Raw genomic sequence first — 14,181 nt, 5'->3', positions numbered from 1 at the left:
GTGTGGCCACTGGTAGGTTCCCCATAATCCTGTGGCTAATCCTCACTCGTGCACATATGGGCAACACTAACTAGACTTAGTGGGTTATTGTTTTAAAGTTAAAGAGGGGACATAAAATTAGAAGGAGGCAACTTCTTAAGAGAAGATGGAAAGGAGAAATGGGTAGATAAGACCATGTTTCTTTGCATACATGTATGAAACTCTACAATGAAAGAAAAATTAATATTAAAAAACAGCAGGAATATTGAGAAAGTTAGTTGGTGCTGAAAGGGTGGCAGCTAAACACCTTTAAAACTGTGTCCCAGCTGGCGTCGTCCTGCTGCTGATCCCCAAGCCTCTGCAGAAACCTAGACTCTCTTGTCCATGGAACTGGGTGGGAGGAGCTGCAGCCTTGGATTAGCTAACCTGCGACACTTCACCCGAGATTCAGATCCACACACTCAGGGACTCACACAAAGCAAGACCCTTCTACTTTTAAAACCGCAGCTGCAATCAGTGTCCACACTGACTCCTAAAGTCAAGGTTATTATTCAGAAATAGCACGATGTTAAGTCTTCCAAGGACAACGATACCCATGCTTGGGACTAAAAGCCCTGCTATTTTGTCTTTATTGACTAAATAAACATTTAATATAGTCTTACATCACATAATGTACTGTTTCTTATAACATACAATCACAGTGCCCAGACAGAGCAAGGACAGCAAGATAGGGTAAAAATGGCTTTGAGCTCTTAAACCTCCATCTACCATATTCTACACAAAGTTTTTACCTAATCATTCCCACTTGAACTACTGGTTCACAATCTTACTTAAACTTCTATTTCAAGACAGCAATAGCTTGATTATATCAATGACCCTGAAGACCATAAAATAACCCAAAATATAACTGATACCTATTGGATTAAGTCACTCCATATCTTTAGGTCTTCCATCCTTTGGTCCAATGAGAGCTGACAGAATCAGGTCTCGGCTGTTCCATTAACTGTCTGGCTGGGAGAGAAAACAGAACTAACCACAGATAAGAAATACAGGGGTAGGAGACAAGCCGTGGAGGTAAGATAGATTGCCACTCTTCTTTGAAAAGCTTTTCCAATATCGTGGAGTATCCTCTGATTAAACAATCCCACTTGAGATATATCTCCATTTAAATTCCAAAATTCCTTACAGTGATAAAAGACACCTATAAAAAGTGTACATTCACACACACACACACACACACACACACACACACACACACATACACACACACAGCATGGTGGTGCAAGCCTTGAATCTCAGCATCATGAAGGCAGAGATGAGCAGATCTCTGTTAGTCCAGGCCAGCCTGGTTTATACAAGTTCCAGGCCAACCAAGGCTATGTAGGGAGACCCTATCTTGAATATACAAAAATCCATTCTGGTAAAGTACCACTAACATGTTTATGCTAGACAGAATTTAACTTATTATTATGAGACTTTGCTGTTTTCAAAATAACCTTCTTCCCACCCAAATAAGATGGCAGGAAATGAGAGCTTCAATCACGCCTTTGTTCCAAGCCTCCTTAGCTGCCTTAACATGACCTCGTCTGTCACAACCACCATGAATGTCTCCTTTATTCAGATGGTCCTCTTCATGACCAAGGTCTCGCCAAGCATGAGAAGGAGGTGAGCAGCAGCAGACAAAGATATCAAAGTTAGGAAAGTTACACTTTCGACTGCAGTCAGCTGAGGGCTGAGGAAGGCTGCCAGCGGTTGGGGCTGAGGTACCGGGAAAGTGTGGAGCAGGAAACCACACAGTCAGCTATCAGCCCCAAGATTTTTATAGGACCACTTTCTCTGCAAGACCACAGACACAGCAAGGCTTAAGATAAAGATGGACCGTGAAAAGGGCAAAGATGTCGGATCAAACGGCACTGTGACTTTAAACTTTATCTGGGGAAGAAATGTGAAAAATTAAAGAACCATAAAAAGAAACGTGATGTTCCAACCCACCCAGTAATTTTCCAAAGACAGCAAATACACTAATGTACCCAAAAAATGAATTCATGATTCCTGAACTTCGGTAAAGTTACCTCACCTACTTTTGTCTTGTTTTCATATGTATGTATATATGTATCTATGTATGTATTTCATGTGTGTGTTTCTATGCTTTCTGCATCATGTGACACAACATGCATGTGGAGGTCAGAGGACACCTTGGGAGAGTCAGTTCTCTCCTCCCAGGTGAGTCCCAGGGTTGAACTCAGGTCATCCATCGCCTTGGCAACAAGCTCCTTCGCCAGCTGAGCCATCTTGCCAGCCCCTTGCCGATTGGTCTTTAAGCACTGATGCTCGGGTTGGCTTCACACTCTATGCATTTAAAATTGGAAGCGACGATAATATAGGCAAATCCATGAGTTAACACACATAGAACTCAGCCGAGGGTCATTCTGCTCAGTGAATAAATGCAATCGAGTGCCCATTCCCAGTCATGTGCATCAGCCCTCCAGCTTTACGTGGGTGCGTATCACGTGAGTAACGTGACAGGAACTGGTCCAAAGGCCAGATTTTTATCACAGAAAGAATTCCAATGCTTTTCAATTATTCAGGATCTAGCAAGCCCCACAGAAGAGCTAAATGAAAGAATGACCAACACAGTGTAGTGTTCCCTCCTGACTACAAGGATCTTGCTAGGTAAAATGTGTGTGTGTGTGTGTGTGTGTGTGTGTGTGTGTGTGTGTGTGTGAAAGAGTGTGTATGAGTATATATGTGAATATGTGTCTAAGTGTATGTGAGCACATGAGTGTATATGTGAATGTGTGTATGTGTATGTGTGCACATATGTGTGTGTGAAAGAGTGTGTGTGTAAAAGTGTGTGTATGAGTATGTGTGTGAAAGAGTGTAAGTGTATGTGAACATGTATGAGTGTATATGTGAATGTGTGAATATGTGTGTATGCATGAGTGTGTGTATGAGTATGTTGTAAATATGTGTGTAAGCGTATGTGAGCATGTATGAGTGTATATATGAATGTACGTGACTGTGTGTGTGTGTAGTCTGCCATAATAACGTTTTTAAAACACATCAGAACGGGGCTGGAGATTCCTCACATGTGAGCACGCACACAGCTGAGCACACTGTTACAGGGGACAGAACAGTGCATAGCAATGCAGTGGAGAACTTAACTTTGCACATAGGACAGAAGCCACTTACTGAATTTCAAGGCATCTAAACCCCTCCTCCAGTCTCCAAAGGAAACAGAGCAAATTTTAAATGTGACAGATTTTAAATGTGACAGACCTTTGCTCACAGTACAGGTTAAGTCGTTTCTCTAGACTCACAAGTACATTTTCTGTTAAATTTTAAATGTCGGGCTGGAGAGCAGTGATGCACGCCTTTCATCCCAGCACTTGGGAAGCAGAGGCAGGTGGCTCCCTGAGTTCCGGGCCAGCCTGGTGCAGAGGCAGGTGGCTCCCTGAGTTCCAGGCCAGCCTGGTCTAGCCTGTAGAGCAAGTTCCAAGACAGTCAGGGCTACATAAATAAACTGTCTTAAAACAAGCAGTCAGGTGAGATGGCATGGTGGGTAAGTGGTTTCTGCAGCTTGGTGACTTGAGCTCCAGTCCTGGAATGCATGTGGTAGGAGAAAAACAATTCCAGAAAGCTGTCCTAGTATCTCCAAACACACCCATATGCATAAATAAGGACATGTAACTAAAAACGTTAAGGTGAGGCACATACAACCATCACATTCTAAATTCTATCATCGCCGTCACCTGTGAACAACAGGACAATTATAGAGAACTGGAATAAGATATATTAAAAGTAGCTGGGTAAAGGTGGCAGTGCATACCTTTAATTCCAGCACTGGAGAGGCAGGAGGAGGATCTCTGAGTCTGAGTTCATGGCCAGCCTGGTCTACATAGCTCATTTTAGGACAGCTAGGACTAAACAAAGTAACCCTGACTTGAAAAACAAAAACAAAGAAACCCACACACAGTACTTTCAAAGAGACAGACAGACTTATAATTATTTCCCCTCACATCCTTATGCTTTTGCCTAAGTTTTCAACTTCCTAATCTCTAAAGAAAATACTACAAACAATTACAATGTTACCAAATATAACTGCTAGAGCAATCCAGAAAGAGTACAGTGTTTAAGGACTGCCCGTGTGTTCCAATACCGGAAACACTGTTCCATTAGGTCCACAGATAACCAAGAATATGCACATATTTTGAGATTAAAGATCAGCCTAAACAATATTCTAACGGTACGTACATTTTTAAAATAAACCTAAATACAAGCAGCCTTCTGTAAGAGACTTTAAGATGGTTTTCTTTCTCTTTTAAGTATAAACTTTTGTTGATCATTATTTTTTTCCTTAAGCTATTTTCTTCTCTTGTATTAAAAACAATTTTCAACAATCAAAATCTGACCTCTTATTAAATGTGGAATTCATTCAATAGGTACTCTACGTATGTGCTTAGGTATGCTGTCAGAGTCCGTGAGAAATTGTTCATCTTTCAAAACTCTGGGCCGGCTGGAGCAGGATCAAACGTTCTTTGTTACATCGTTACATCTTTAAGTCGGTCTGCTGTTAATTGTAAGGATGGTCTGACATGAAATCCCCAACTTCACTCTTAAGTACTGTACAGTCCCCGAGGATGATGGGAATGAAAGGGCCCTCATCTGTACAGGAAGGGTAAACTTCAGAAAGCCCTGTGATTAACAGAGCATTCTTCAACCGCTTTGATGGCCCCATTCTTCCCTACTACAGTGTAATGAATAGTTTTATACTGCTGCATATAAAAAAACGGAGCATAACTGGCTGTCTAGTCTTCTGTCAGCTCTGGGTGTGAGAATGTCCACAATTCCCACCACACCCTCATCACAATGACCAACTCAGATGTATCTCGCTCTTTGCCTGGAATGCCCTGGAGTCCGACCGAGGACATTCACTCTTGAACTCCAGAAGTTGTGCGATGAACCATTTCTGATGTCCTTGGCTACAGGGAGCCTCTCCTTTGTTACTATGCACTGAAAAGAATACACCCTGTGTACACACACACAAAACAATTACACTGAGTAAGTACTACTGTAGTTCCCACTCTGAGTGTGTCCCACATGACCTAGTCATGTGCCTTGTAAGATGCACAGCTGAGACTCAGATCCTTGACGTCAGGAAATTCAGATTCAAAGAGAGGGAGAAAGAAAGAGCAACAGAACCTAGCTAGCTCTCCCATTCTGTGTTTTGTTTTTCCTAATTGCTCAGTTTCCTCTTTAGGAGAACCTAATTTTTTATAAACACATTCCAACTCCTCACACATCTCTGTCAGTGGGATGTAGATCAGAAAACACTCTCCCGGATCTTAAATATGCCATCTAATGAGTCATCTTCATGTAGCAGGTAAAGGCACTTCCTGGCAGGCCTGATTCCCCTAGATCAATCCCCAGAAGTCATATGGTGAGAAGAGAAAACTGGCTGAGTTCCACACGTATGCCATAGTACATGTATGTGTTCCTTCCCCTCACGTACACAAACACATTAAATGTTAAAAAAATAAAACTCTGTAAAAATAGGTACTCATCTTCAAAATAGCACACCAATTCATGAAATTGATAGATTTACTTTATCAACACTTAAAACATGGGGCTCAGAGGATGCCTCTGTCAGTAAAGAAAGCCCTTGCCTTGAAACCATGAGGATGCAAGTTCAGTCTCCAGGGCACAGAATACAAAAGAAAAAAGAAAGTCAGGCCCTCAAGTGTGCACTTGCATTCCCAGCAGCGGGGAGGCAAGGACAGCAAGATCCAAGGAGTGCTTGAAGCTCCACGGCTAGCCATCCCAGTCTGACTGGTGGGCGCCAGGCCAGTGGGGATGGGCAAGGCTCCTGAACATAAGAGCTATGTCATGCTCTGGCCTCCACACACAAGCACACACGTATGCCTATGTATGTCCGATGGCATGAGTACCCACATGCATGAACACACACAAATGCATTTACAAAGTCTTAAGCATCTAGCTGGGTGTGGTAGCACACACCTGCAACCTTAGTACTCTGGAGGCTGCAACAGGAGGATTGCCATAAGTTTTAATCTGGCCTGCACTGTTATAGTGGGCTGTTATGACACTGCCTGTGTGCTAATGCTAAATACTGGCTTCTCAAGATGCGGATGCACCCACCCACACACACAAACACACACACACACACACACACACACACACACACCAACCAAACAGATCTTCAGATATACCAAGTGAAGCTACGTGAATCTTGATCCCCAATTTAACTGGCCAATAGAAGCCTAGAGCCTGTGACTGGGCAGCACAGTGGAGGGAGAAAGGTGGGACTTGAGGATCCTGTGAGGGGTTGCAGGCAGAGGGAGAAGAGGAGAAAGAAGACGGAGGTGGAGGGGGCTGCCTCAAGAGGAGATGGATCATGAGCCGGAGGCCAGAAGAAACAGCAAGTAACAAGAGGCCTTATAGCTGGGGAGTGAGTTAGTAGAGCTCTAATCCTGCCCAATCTAGGCCTATGGTTTGTAAATAAAATACCTGGATTGTGTGTCTTTTAAACAGGCTAGTTAGGATCATGGATTCTTTCTACACGCTCTACAGTGAGTTCTGGCCAGCATAAATGACATTATTGAGACCGTGACTTAAAAACAAAACAGAGTTACAGAGACAAAGTATAGAACAGAGACTGAAGGAATGACCATCCAGAGACTGCCCCACCTGGGAATCCATCCCATATACAATCACCAAACCCAGACACTACTGTGGATGCCAACAAGTGCTTGCTGACAGGAGTCTGGTATAGCTGTCTCCTGAGAGGCTCTGCCAGTGCCTGACAAATACAGAAGTGGATGCTCATAGCCATCCACTGGACTGAGCACAGGGTCTCCAATGAAAGACATAGAGAAAGGACCCAAGGAGCTGAAGGGGTTGGCAGCCCCATAGGAGGAACAACAATATGAACTAACTAGTATCCACAGAGTTCCCAGGGACTAAACCACCAACCAAAGAGTACACATGGTGGGGCTCATGGCTCCAGCTCCATATGGAGCAGAGGATGGCCTAGTCGGTCATCAATGGGAGGAGAGGCTCTTGGTCCTGTAAAGGCTCAATGCCCCAGTATAGGGGAAGGCCAGGGCCAGGAAGCAGGAGTGGGTGGGTTGGTGAGCAGGGAGAGGGGGTAGAGGATAGGGGGTTTTCAGAGGGGAAACCAGGAAAGGGAATAACATTTAAAATGTAAATAAAGAAAATATATAATAAAAAATTAAAAACAAAAACAACAACAACAAAAACAAAAAGACAAGAATCAAGCATCTCCTCCGACAAGAGAATAAAAACATTAGACAATCTAGAAGAAAATATTTGCAAACCATATTTGAAAGGTGCTCATTTTTACAAAACTCTTAGGGGCTGGAGACTAAATCAACAAATGCTCAGCTCAGGGTTCACTCTCCGGCGTGGAAAAAAAAATGAACCTTTCTTTAAATTTTTAAACCATTTAAACCTCTAAGAACTCTAAACAATATTTTTTTTTAAAGCTCATTAAGAATTAGGCAAAAGGGAAGGGGGTGTCTCAGCAACTAAGAAGGAGTGCTGCTTTCACAGAGACTCGGAGTTCAATTCCCAGCACCAGCATTGAGTAACTCAGAATCACACATAACTCACGCCAAGGGATGGAAGCCTCCGGCTTCCACGGGCACCTCATACCCACACACAGACACACAGAGAGAGACCCAATTTAAATAATAAAGTTTAAAATAAAAAGTAGGCATAATGAGAGTAATAGGTAAGATAGGGAACTTTAATGTGTCAATGTCATTTGATATGATATTTCCAATATAGGCATGTCAAATCCACAAAGCTTCATAAGACCAAGGCTTAATCTTAATATGTACATGAAAATAAACCCTAAGGTTAAGGGATTCCAAGATGGAAAACAGACTCTGACATAAGAATGTAACTAGCAGTGTGTGCAACCAACCCATGACAGCTGGCTGGCCAGCTGTGTAAAGACTTGAGTTTAAAGCAAAAGGCCCTACATATAGGCACCAGACTCCAGATGGCAACGTGGCTGTTCATGCTAGCAAGGCTTATCAATGCCAATACTGCTAAACTTGTATAATGGAAACGAACAATTAAGCAAACAGTGGGATGGAGCCAGGTTTCTCTTCATTGCTCTAGGAAGTTTCCAGATGAACGGGGGGGGGGGGGGGGGGGGAACCAGAATGATATGTATCACAATCAGCATTACAGCAGTATGAACTCATATTTACTTTAGTATAGATATACACACATGCAGAAATATATATACACACATAGACTGTGTCATCTAAATCCCTATACACAATGTATTTCCTTATTTCACAGGCGAGGCTGGAATTAATGACATTCCATTAACATATATGCATAGTGCCCAGACCTTGGTTTCTTTCAAAGTATAGCTCAAGCCAACGTTGAACTCACAATTCTGACACATCTACCTCCAGAACATTGTGATTGCAAGCATATGCCATCACTCCTGGGTCAGACCTGGCTTTCCAATAAAAGTTCCAAACAATAGGAGCCCAATTCCTAGACGAAATGGCTAATTCGAAACTGGAACTATACAAAAAGAACCCAGAACATCTTATAGAGACGTGCTTTAAAAACAAACAACCAACAATAACAAAACACTGATTGATAGGAATTTATCAAAGGGATGCAAGAATCAAGCTGTACGGATTTGAGCGTCAAGGGGGCTAGATTATAGCCCAAAGAATACAGTGAAGTACTCAGGAGTCAGATTTAGACACAAATGACCAAATAGCTAAATGAAGGAAAAGAGGAAAATCTCCCATGAGTCCCAACACCCTGCTGGTGGTGTGTACTGAGACCTGTGGTGGATGAGGTAAGTTACCTCAGTCATCTTCCAATCCAAAGCCCACAGTGGCTGAGTTTACTTTTTCCATGACATGATCTGACCTGGCTAGTTTTCTATTGAAATGGTAAATAACATATAGCTGTAGAGAGATATTACACCCGCAGGGATAGGGAAGGGTCACAAGTCTCCACTCCTTAAACCCAGGCTGCTGTTGGTAGACTCCTTCCCAAGAGGAGGGAATGGAAAAGAGAAGACCAGGAACTTAGCAGCAGAAAAAAACTGACAGATGCTATCTCGGCTAGTGATCAAGATGAGTCTGATAACCCTGCTGATGGTGTGCACGGTGACCCGTGATGGGTAAGGCACTTTGCTCTGGTTGTCTTTCAATCCAAAACCCACACTGGCTGAGCTTCCTTGTTTTGTGACAGGGTCTGTCTGGGCTAGTTTATATTCAACTTGACACAAGCTAAAACTATCAGAGAAGATCAAGCCTCAATGAAAAACACCACCTCCATGAGATAGGGTTGTAGGCAAGCCTGTGTGGTGTTTTCTTAATTAGTGATTGATCTGGGAGGGCTCATTCCATTGTGCGCAGGGCCACCCTTGGGCTGGTGGTTCTGGCTTCTTTAAGAAAGCAGGCTGCATATGTATCAAAAGATGGCCTAGTCGGCCATCACTGGAAAGAGAGGCCCATTGGACACACAAACTTTATATGCCCCAGTACAGGGGGATGCCAGGGCCAAAAAAAAAAAAAAAAAAAAAATGGGAATGGGTGGGTAGGGAAATGGGGGAGAGGGGGGAGGGTATGGGGGACTTTTGGGATAGCATTGGAAATGTAATTGAGGAAAATACGTAATAAAATATATTAAAAAAAAAAAAGAAAGCAGGCTGAGCAAGCCATAGAGAACAAACCAGTAAACAAGCACTCCTCCGTAGCCTCTGCATCATCTCCTGCCTCCAGGTTCCTGGTCTGTTCTGAATTCCTGCCTTGACTTCCTTAAATGATAAACAGTGATGCAGAAGCAAAAGCCGAATAAACTCTTTTCTCCTCCGCTTGCTTTTGGCCATGGTGTTTTATCACAGCACCGGTAACCCTGACAGGGCCTCAGTATGTAGGTTGGCCTCGAACCCACCATCTTTCTGCCTGAGCTTTCTTAATGCAGGGATCAAGGGTCTGATTAATTGCTGCCTAACCCTGGGACAAACAAAAGACAAATTCAAAAGGGGAAAGCATATATGACCAGGACTCCTCAAAATGGCCAAAGCTGTCAAGAAAAGAAAGGGAAGGGAAGGGGAGGGGAGGGGACGGGGGAGGGGAGAAAGGGAGAAAGGGAGAAAGGGAGAAAGGGAGAAAGAAAGGGAGAAAGAAAGGGAGAAAAGAAAAGAAAAGAAAAGAAAGAAAAGAAAAGAAAAGAAAAGAAAAGAAAAGAAAAGAAAAGAAAAGAAAAGAAAAAACCTGAGGAAGGAAGGATCAGAGCCAATTGGAGCAGAAGAAACTGCAACAGTTAAATGTAACCAGTGTTCTGACTTAATGGTCCTGAGATAGAAAACAGGCATTAGACTAAAGCTAAGGAAGCCTGGGGTGTGGCTCAGTGGTAGAGCTTTGTGCTAAGACCTTGGGTTCGATCACCAAAAATCAAAGGGGAAAAGACCTAATATATTCAAAATGTGAGCTATGGCTAACAATACTTCACCAATAAGACCCTTGAACTGCAGTCAATAGTAACATGCTAGTAGAGGTTGTTACAAAGTTCTTCGACCATTGCTTAACTATTTACCAACCACATAAATAGCTTACAGACTGCTTTCAATATTCATTTAGTGTGTGTGCATGTGTGTGTGTGCATGTGTGTGTGTGTGCGTGTGCGTGTGTGTGTGTGTGTGTGCATGTGTGTGTGTGTGTGTGTGTGTGTGTACAGCTGACTTTAGAGCTTGCCATTTGAGGTAGACTGGCTAGCTAGCAAGTCCCTGGTATTCACCCTCTGTACCCCGGCACTGGGTCTGCAGAAACATGCCAGCTTTTTTTGTGGGTACGCAGGTTCTGAACTCATCCTAGACTGGCAAGCACTTTATTCACCTCTCCAGGCCTTGTGGTCTCTTTTAAAACCCCACTTAGGATGTGTATGTGAGAATGACCACAGATGCTACAGTGTGGACCTAAAGAACCCCCACATTCTTATAAATACTCAGTTCACACGGTTTGCAAGGACTCCACTACAATGTTTCTTATGAAAAATAAGTCCAGTTCCCCACAGCTGCAAACACTTTGGTGGGGCAATTCCCAGGAGAGATGTACTGTATAGCACTTTGGCTACAGTTCCATCCCTTCCTCTCTGATACCCATGCAGATGTCTGAAAGTTTATAAGCTATACTCTGGTTGTTTTGCACTGAGACCAAACGACCAAATGTGTCTAGTACAACTTGGAAAAGCCAACTGAAAATGTACACAAAGCTAGTGCTAAAACTCATCCAATAAAACTAAAGGAACTAAAGAGCTTTGAATCTGGGATTTATAGTTTCTTATTCAAACCTAGCTCAGACGAGCTTATGTTTTAAGATAAAAGCAGGTGACTGAAGAGGAGATTCAGAAGAAAAAGGACTAAAAGAAAAGATGCGAAAACAGAGAGCAGAACCTGTGTCCCGGGGCTACAAAGAAGCCAAGGTTGAAAGGAACCAGTGTAGACTGAATCCGGATAAAGCTGGATGTGCACACAAAATGAACTCTTTGCCTCTGACCACAAATAAGCAAAGTGTTCAAAATTAAACACCAGTTTCCTGTTAGGGGATTAAAACAATCATTTGCCAATTATAATGATACTCAATGACACTGGAAAGTGAAAGTTACGAAGTAGACATCCCAATTCGGTGAGCAACACTTGGCTCAGAATAGTAGGATTTTAAAGATACTTTCTTTCTCTTCTCTCTCTCTCTTTTTTTTTTTCCTGCTATGAAGGAAGTGAATTACTTGCGGAATTTTACAAAGTCTTAGTCTCCTATGGTGCGAGAAGGGCTTTCTACACACACAAGCTTACTAGCTTGTGGCTCACTGTATCCAGCTGGCTATGTGATGAGTCTATAGAGCAGCTTAACTTTCAGGTGGTGCGAGCTCATCACTCACAGATTTCCCACCCCAGCAAACTAAGAACTACAGCAGCGTGCCCCAAACCCTCCAGTCCCCAATTTAAAAACAAAACAAGAAGTAAATCTTTACTAGGTGAGGCGAGATGTCATTGGCTTTAATTTCAATAGACTCACTGTCCCAAGATCTACAATTCTACACAATGAGCGCAGCCGTTCCAAAACCCAGGGAGCCTTAGAATGGCATCCTTTCAAGAGCGAGAAATTAGAAACAGCCCACAACACAGACACTTTGACGATTTTTAAAAAAAAAATAAAATAAAAAAAGCCTTCCAGGAATCCTAATTCCACCTCCTCCCCAAAGTGACAAAACCAAATAAAACTTCAAAGTACTCACACGTGTCTGACTGAACCAAGTTGGATCTGAACTATCTTATTCACTATTTCGTCTCGTTCTCTTACTGTCTGAGGCAAGAAGGGAAACCTTTAGAAGAAAAGCAGCCATGCATTCGCTGAAACACTGGCTCAGGAAAAACCTCCTCTTCTAATGCCTCGCTGCTCCAAATGTCTATGGATTTTAAGCCCAAACCCTAGGGCGTCCTGCCCCGGCGAGATGCCAACAACACTTGGGGGCTACAGGAGGAGGATTTGAACAGCATGGCTCAGAGAACCGTGCAAAGATTTTTGCATGTGTATTGTAGTCCTTGAAAGGAAGGAAGGGATGAGACCCCAGGCGCCTTCGCTGTCTCTCTCGGTGGGTGTGGAGCCCTCCGAAGCACTACTGACAGCCATAGAGAGGCCATCTTCCTAAAAGTAAAATGGTGTTGGAAAGTGATCCAGAATTCACAACTATTCAAACACTGCGAGCTACCTCAACTGGAGGGTGTATACCAGGGCGGGTCCACGTCTCAAACAGGTTTCCTGAGGGGTCCCCTCTTGAGCTGGATGAGAGGCGCTCCGAAAGCCCTGCATCCAAGACCTTAGGGCGGGGTGGGAGTCCAGGTGTGCGGAACTCAGGTTCGCCCGCGCAGCCCAGGGGAGCGCGGGGTCTCTCGCGGGGACCTCGGCGACCACCCGGGCGGAGGAGGCCGCGGGGGGTTCGGGTCTCCTGGCTTCGGGGTGCGCGGAGCGGGCGCGGGGACGCGCTGGGGCGGCAGCGCCGCGCACACCTGGCCGCCGACACCAGTTGCAAAGGGTCCAAGTGAACCGCAGCGGCCGCTGAGCCTGGCACCGCTCGGGTCCCGGCTCACAAAGACCCTTATGGGAAAGCGAGAGGGAGCCCACGCCGCGGGAATCCCACCCGGGGAACCGCGCCGATGTTCGAGGGGCTCTTACCTAGGATCCGCCCTCCGAGCAGCCGCGCTCCTCAGGGAGTGCCACGACCTCCCTAGACGCGAGGGAGGTGACCGAGGGAGAAAGATTCCGGAGCTGGAGCGCCCGCCGCGCCCCGCTGCAGACACGCCGCTGGGGCTTGCCCCGCGCCCTGCGCCCAGCGCCCCGGGAGCCCGCCTCGCCCGCCGCCCGGGCCGTGTGTGCGCGCCGCTCGCTCCCGGACACAGCCAGCGCGCGCCGCGCATGCCCAGCAGCGAGCCGGGAACGCGCGTTGCCCCGCGCGGCCGGGAGAGGGCTCCGTTTGCTAGATCTTGAGGACAGTTGAGTCTCTAGTAGACCCTAGGGCTCTGGATACAGTCTCAAGGGCTTCATCCCACAAGGCGAGCACGGCACCCCGCAGGGGAGACCCGGGATCCCAGCCTCAGACTGGTGTCTACAATTCCTCAAGTGAAATGACCTAGGTCTGCAGAGCACCGCCTGGGACGGGGGAGGGGGGAGGGGGGATGCCACAGGCGGAAAGAGCGTTCAGGTGACCTCGGCCAGGTCCTGCTGCACCACTGATGGCTAGTGTTAATCTGGGAGTTACTGCCCTACTCAACTACCAAGAGGAGGTATTCCCCAGCCTCTGACCTGTGTCCTGTATCCGTTGGTCTGCTCCTGTACCATCTCCTCAACCAATGCAGTATGCAAGTGGTACCCAAGGGCTTCACTGGTTTAGAGAGGCTACAATACTCCAGTCCCTGGATATAGCCAGCAAGCCCAGACCTGTCTCACAAGGCGTCCTGGATCCCATTTTCCATAGGAACTCCTGCCAAGAGTCTGGTGTCGTTTCAAGTAGGGGAGACTCTTTACTCCGGTAATCACTACTCACTTGTGCTCAGTGCTCCTTGGCTCGATCACCGGAGCCACAAAAGAAGAATCTGCCAGTCTTCTCTCCTGAACC

At 45.2% G+C, this 14,181-nt stretch overlaps 1 protein-coding gene across 4 annotated transcripts in view; it reads right to left on the bottom strand.

The window, feature by feature from the left end:
• Window positions 1-13,412, bottom strand: part of Eps8 (EGFR pathway substrate 8, signaling adaptor) — a 174,301-nt gene extending 160,889 nt beyond the window's left edge. For 2 of the 4 annotated variants that reach the window (XM_029478488.2, XM_021164455.3), the window contains exon 1: window positions 13,242-13,412. The gene's annotated coding sequence lies outside the window, so the exon portion shown is untranslated. Of the gene's footprint in view, window positions 1-12,303; window positions 12,445-13,241 lie in introns of those variants that run through there. The other 2 variants (XM_029478486.2, XM_085839826.1) reach the window with 2 other exon arrangements.
• Window positions 13,413-14,181: the final 769 nt, after the last annotated feature.

The sequence above is a fragment of the Mus caroli genome, unplaced genomic scaffold (genome assembly GCF_978045245.1).
Source record: "Mus caroli unplaced genomic scaffold, Mus_caroli_1 scaffold_7, whole genome shotgun sequence".
Classification (NCBI taxonomy): domain Eukaryota; kingdom Metazoa; phylum Chordata; class Mammalia; order Rodentia; family Muridae; genus Mus; species Mus caroli.
The sequence above is the reverse complement of the archived record's forward strand: the minus strand, read 5'-3'. Positions and strand labels throughout refer to the sequence as shown.